This window comes from Tenrec ecaudatus, chromosome 2 (assembly GCF_050624435.1).
Source record: "Tenrec ecaudatus isolate mTenEca1 chromosome 2, mTenEca1.hap1, whole genome shotgun sequence".
Taxonomy (NCBI): Eukaryota; Metazoa; Chordata; class Mammalia; order Afrosoricida; family Tenrecidae; genus Tenrec; species Tenrec ecaudatus.
Genome location: NC_134531.1, coordinates 153,604,332 through 153,611,552, shown reverse-complemented (window position 1 = coordinate 153,611,552; position 7,221 = coordinate 153,604,332).

Below are 7,221 nucleotides of genomic sequence, written 5' to 3'. Positions count from 1 at the left end.
CCCACGACCTCTGCATGTCCACTTCTACCGTACCCTCCCCAACGTTGTTTCTAATAAACTGCCCCTCCTCCTCTTATCTCGCCCAGCAAGGAAGCTTCAGCTGCTGCATTTACTTCCACCACTGGTGAAGCTCAATTACTCGATGACATTTTGTGAGGCTGGTAACAACTCCATGTGGGTGTAAGTGGCAGGGACATTTTCAAATTAGAGTCAGCTTTGCCACGGGGTTCTAAAATTATCCTTCCAGGGACGTGCGCTTGCATCTCACTCGACTTAGCTCAGCGTCTCCTTGCGCTAGTGAACAAGTCAATGTTGCAGCAGCAGGTGGAAGTCATTTTCTGGTTGGGAGTGGCTTTGTAAAATTATGCAGTGGGAAAAGAATCCAAAGGTAGGGTCCTGCTGATCTGAATTCCAGTTGGTTAGAATGCATTTCGAAGCAAAATTGGTCAAATAGAATTTCTAATTAAACTGGAGGAGAGGACACCGAACACGGAGGGCACGGCAGACACAGCAAGCAAACAGGATGCAAGCGCCTCCCGCCAGAGAGAGAAACGCTGTGAAGGCTTTGCTTTTTGAGTCCCGAATCTCTCCTGGTTAACGTAATTCTGTAATATTCATGTGGCAGCGAGGAATGCTACTTCTTTAGGATGAGATAAGACATTTTTGCAAGCCTCTAACTACTGAGGTTATAAGCCAAGTCAAAGCTATTTATGATAAATTTGGTGCTTACAGATGTCTGCGTGTATGATATGACTTCTCAGACCTTGAATTGTGACTAGGTTGATAAATCTGTGTTAAGTCTAAGAGCTCTTCATAAAGGCTGTGAGTATTTTATAAATAGTCAATGGAAACATCTCAAAGAAAAACTAACCAATTTTTAGAAATTATAATTTGACCATGCACACACATAGTAAATATAATTGGTTCCTCTTCGAGTTATAAAATTAGAAAGATCCGTTTCTTAATAGACTTTCATAGCTGTAACACCCACTCCACATGCCCTTGAGAAACACTAGCACCTGTACCTGTTGAGACAGCTGCCTTACTATGATTATTATTTTGATTTTAATAATTTTCCCCACAGTTTGTTATTCTCCAGTACACATAGAGTGCTTTCCACCCAATACAAGCACTTCTAATAAAAGGTTTAAAGTGTTTTTTGAATTCATGATAATTTTTTTCTGTCCTGTTGTAACTGGGTTTTATTACTGCTCACTGGTTCTTGAGTGCTTCTTCAGTAAACTCTTCCCGCCTCTGTTTGTGTTTTACTGATGTCCATTAGCTAGTGTCCCCTCTGCTTTCCAGAACACCAGAGGGAGGAGCAACCTTTACAAGTATCTTCTGTTTTCTGATAGGAACTTGGTCAACAAGCATTATTTGAGCACCCACTGCATGTAGGCCAATTTAGTTAGATGTTTTGTGTAACTGTTAGCCAGATGGGCACCATGGCTTTGGTATCTCAAGGAACTTACTGTAAAAATGGAGGAGACAAACATATAAACAATGCTGGGGTAGGGAAATTACAAGAAGCAGTTGAAACACATTGATATAGAGAGGCAAGTAGATAAATACATAGATAGATACACATATATAGGTAATTATAGATAGCAGATGTTGGTTGTCAGTTCAACTCCAACTCATGGTAACCCAAGGCACAACAGAACAAAAGGTTGCCTGGTCCTGTGTCATCCACATGATAACCATCATGTTCCAGACCGTCATTATTGTGCCAGTCCATCTCCCTGAGGGTCTCTTTCACCTTCATTGAATCTCTCTTGCACCCAACATTTTATCTTCTTTCAGTGATTGATGCCTTCTGATGATGTAGCCAAGGCAAGAGACGCCGACAAGGTGGCTGTGATGTCTTGAGGGTGTACAGCAACAACAACAGCAGTAATTTTCAGAAGTAGATCACCAGACCTTTGTGTGTGTGTGTGTGTGTGTGTGTGTGTGTGTGTCTGTCTGTCTGTCTGCCTTTAGTGTGAAAGCTCTGCTGAAACCTGCCCACCAGGGGCTAATCTACTGGTATTTGAAGTACTGATAGCATAGTGTCTAGCATGAGAGCACATACAAGCCACCGCAGTATGGCAAACAGACTAGATGAGCAGAAAGACACTCATAGAAAGGGCACCCAACTTGTTTAAGAAGGATTATGAGCTTTGTTGGCTATATTTCTCTGAACTCGTTCTCTGTCTTTGATGCTTTGTATCATAAAACAACACTTTACTAATGGTCACATCCATTTGTTCATTCAAAGCATATTTGCTGAGCACTGATGGAGTGGATTATGTGTTGGGTTGCTAACTATAAGGTCAGTAGTTCAAACCCACCAACAATGCCTGAAGGAGAAAAATAAGGTTTTCTGTTACCATAAAGATTGGCAGCCTGGAAAACTCAAAGGTGCAGCTTTATTCTATCCTATAGTGTTGCTATGATTTGGAATCGACTTGGTGGCAATGAGTTTGGTCTTTTGATTAAGGGATATATTAGTAGACAAAAGAGACAAAATTCTGCCTCTATAGAGATTACATATTTGTGGAGGAAAATAGACCATTTTTATAACAAATGTATACATTCATATAAAAATAAAACTATATCATGTAGAGTACATTGGACAGTGATAAATGTTTTGAAAAACTACAAGTAAGTGGGATAGGGATCTGAAGAGTGTTGGGGGGGGGGGGAAAGGCCAGCCCAACACAACTAATTGCAGATTCGATAGGTGCAATTGTATAGTTCAAAATATATATAAATATAATAAAGTCATAGAGAATAAAGAGCGATAGAAGAGAGATTGAAATAATGGAGTCAGACACATTTCATGGTCGTATGCTCACCTCAGCCCTGCTTGGTGGTCCACGTGAAGAGAGCCAGAGAGAGATGTTTGTTGCTAACCAAGGCTTATATCTACTTAGGGGTTGTGATTACAGGTAACCACACACATCACAGGAAGGGGCAGTACAATAGGCATAAGTGTAAACAGGAAGGGGATAAGCTAGGATGTACACATGATAGGAAGGGGGGAGGGTTAGATGTATACATGTGACTAACAAGAAGGGCAGACCCTAGATTCATGATGGCAGCCTAACCTTGGTCACCCTTGAGTGGGCTTGACCTCCTTCAGGGAAACTACTACTCTCCTTATCAGGAGGCAGTGGGCCCTACTTGTTGTGGGATAAACAGTGGTGTCTACTTGCTCTGGATGGCTGATAACCTTTAGGGAGAACAACTCCTGACTTACTTCTGCTAACCAAGTGTATAGTCATTTGCCATATGTAGCAAGCATATGAGTTTGGGATATATTTGGGGGAGACAACTTGGGAGAAAACCTTCTCTTTCCCACAGTGTTGCAGTTTTAAATAGAGGGAATCAAATGGTGTTATTGAGGAGCTGTCAGGTAAATAAAGACCTGAAAGAGATAAAAGAGCAATCTGTGAAGTATGTGGGGTCAGATCATTGTGGCAAGTTTGAAGCAAAGACGCCAGTGCAGCTTGAATGGAGTGAACAATAGCAGGGAATGAAGTAGAAAAGTAGGGGTGTACGTGGTGTATGTATGCGTGTTTAGGGTGATGCGCTTGGATGGGATGTGGGTTATGTAAATGATGTGCTTGGGATGATGTATGGAGGCGTGTATGCAGTATGTTTGAGATGGGGTGGAGTGCTGTGTGTGTCACATTCCTATAAAGCCATTATATGAACTTGGGTTTTACTGTGATATCCTTGCAGTCCTCAGCTTATGAATGAAATCATTTCCTAACTGTGTTTTTAGGAATTTTTAAGGAATTTGGAATAGGTACGTACAGCTCTTATTTAGTCTACTGTAGTGCAAGATCAAATGCAGTGACTCAAAAGCTGCACATGATTGTAGTGAGGAAGTGGTTGCAGCGTAGTGGCTGAGTAGGGGTTGATTCATTCATTTCAAAGGAAGGGCAAGCTTATTCAGGACTAAAGGAGTTGTTCATAATTTGGACATTAGTAACACAGAGGCTGCTTGTACTACTGCTGTGGATCATGTCTGTTTTCTGTCCAACCTACACACTCCTCTAAACCGTTTTATTGCTGGGGCAGGAAAACTGCAAAGGACATGTACCAGGCTTCTTCAATACCCAATTTCCTGTTGGACTCTGCCAGTTGGAGGTACTGGGAAGAAGGGGAAGCAAGAAGTCTTCCAGATGCCTGGCAGTCTTCCCCACATGGCAGCTGTGGTGGCATAGCAGCTGGGAAGGCTGGCTCAGGGTGCTCCGTTCCAGCAGGGGCCACTTCGGTGCTCTGATTGCAGGCCTTGAGGACTCCACCCTAGGCCTGATGGTGGCTTCCTACCTCTAGCCATCTTTATAACCAACTCCTTACATTATATCTCCTTGGTTGGAAATATTTTGGAGCCCTGGTGGTGCAGGAGTTAAACACTGGCTGCCAACCCAAAAGTTAATTATTCCCACCCACCGTATTGAGCAGTCTGTTTCCATAAAGATTTACAGCCTTAGAAACTCTATGAGGCCGTTCTCTGTCCAATTGGGTCATGATGAATCAGAATTGACTCAGCAGCGGTGGGTAGGAATATCTAGAGTGGTATCTGTCTGACTCGTTGAAGGGCAACTGATATACATGGGCAGGCTTTACAGGTTTTGAGCAGGAGAGTCATGATCTGCATTGTGTTTTAATAGGCTACTCTGAATGGTATGTTGAGAGGAGATTTATGGGACAAGGGTAGAAGCAGGGAGGTCTGTTAGGAGACTATGAAAACAACCGAGATATAGGGAATGACAGTTTAGAGCAGGGGTCCTCACACTTTATAAACAGGGGCCAGTTCACTGTCCCTCTGACCCATTGGAGGGCTGGACTGTAGTTTAAAAAAATGATGAATAAATTCCTATGCACACTGCACATACCTTATTTTGAAGTAAAAAAAACAAAACAGGGAAAAAACAGCCGGTGGGCTGGATAAATGTCCTCGGCAGGCCGCATGTGGTCCATGGGCCATAGTTTGAAGACCCCTGGTTTAGACCAATGTAGTATCAGCTGAAGTGCTGTAGAGTAGTGAACTATGGATATATTTTGAAGGTAGAGCCAGAGTCTGTTCACTGTCCTTGGTTCCCAGAAACATTGCTAATAGTCCACTGTGATACTTAGGTTCTTTGTGTCAACCTGGCACCTGAAAGAAGATGTGGGTGGAGTTTAACCTTTCACTCAGGTTGTACCTTTGGAGGTGTGGCCTACATATCCAATGACTCTGTGGATTGCCTCCTTTTTGGTTGGATTGGTGGACTGCCTGATACAGCTGCCATGCCTCCTCACGTGCATGGTGCCATCTGAGGATCACCTCATCGTGCTAGGCCCTTCAGTGATGCTGCCTTGATCCACTTCACCATTTGGCTGCCGGTGGGCCTTGCCTCAGCATGCCATCCCACCAGCCGGTAACCCTGCATTGCCACTTTGGGAGGCTCCTCTGTGACTTGTTTACCACACTGAGCTACTGGCCTTGGCTGTGCTTCACCATTTTGTCTTCCTACTTTCTGCATTTTTGGCGTTTGGGTCTAGCGGCTGCATGAAGACCTTCAGTATATTAAACGACCCATGAAAGTGAGTTGGATTGAGTTCTCTGTACTGCTGTCTGGGATGCTTTGCTGTTATGATTCCTTTTCACTATATAAACATATCTACTCACATGTCATGTGTGTCTGGTTTTGCTTCTCTAGAGAACCCTATGGGATACACCAAGTGGACATAAGTTTGCACTCAGATACCCACTTCTTGATTTGTGACCCATGAACATTTGCCAGTTGGTTGGGCAGGACTAGAGGTGAGTTTAGGAGCAGATTAGACAACTATTAATCTGTACTACAGAAATTCCTTCAGAGCTAGAAATTACCACGAGTAAAAAAAATTATCATCACACTTAAGCCCCTGGTGAGTCCTCTCTGCTGTGGACACAGGGATCTTAATAGCCTTGCTAACATGCAGAAAGCATCAGAAAGTTGATTATTGTAGATGCGGTTAGGTTAAAATTTAGCACCTTATGATTTGATACCATTTATGACCCATTTAAATTTTTTTCTAGTTTTAATATCTTTTGCTTTCTTTTCAGTTGAGGTTTTTATGTTTCACTTGTTAGCTTTGCTTGTTTTACCAGCAGTGTTATTGGTATATAACTCACATATCATACAAATCACTAGTTCAATCACATCAAGAAGAGTTGTACAATCATCACCACAATCAGTTTTAGAACATTTTCGTCATTGCTGTACTTATTGTTATGGGCTCCCCTTTTCCTTCCAACACACCCTGCCAACCCCCCAAGGAACCATTAATCCAGTTACTGTCTCTATGGACTCACTTATCCTAGATTTCATAAACAGAAAAACATGCAAAAAGAACAAACAAACAAAAATAACAAGTAAAACAGACAAAAACCTCTATTGAAAGAAAGCAGAAAATATTAAAAATGAGCACAAATTTAAATGGATCATTATGAAGATCAAATGGTAGGGTGCTAAATTTTAACCTAACTGCATCTGCAACAATCCACTTTCCACTGTATTCTGCATGTTAGCTAGGTTATTCACAGGCCTGGTCCATGATCATAGAGGATTCAGCAGGGGCTTAATCTATGTGTATTACCACTTCATTTTTTTTAAACTGAGTTTTTAAAATGGGTCAAAGGGGAGATCAAATGATTGGACATTATATTTTGACTTAACTAGGTCTGCCATCGTCAATCTTACAATGCTTTCTTTATGATAACAGGGCTACTCACATCCCTCCACTGTGGTCAGAGGGGATTCACCAGAGTCTTCATCCAGGTGTGGACCCTGCAAATGGATTTGGGGGCTTCCACTGTCATCCATAGCATTCTGCAAACCAGGGGTTCACAATTTAGGCTCTGATGCCATCCCCTCCTTCAGATTTTGGTTACATTATTTCCATTCCTTGGATCACACAGGCAGGTGTGATTCTTCCATGTGGACCTAGTTGACATCTTGTCTGTTTTTAATGTTTTTCTGTGTATGAAATCCAGGATAGGTAAATCTATAGAGCCAGTAACCAGATTAATGCTTCCCTGGGGGCATGGCAGGGGAAGTTGGGGAGAAATGGGGAACTACAAGCGATGAGTCAAGAATGAAGAAAATACTCTAAAACTGATTCTGGTGATGACTGTACAACTCTTCTTGATGTGATTGAACTATTGAATTGTATTAAATGTGATTTATATGCCAATAAAAC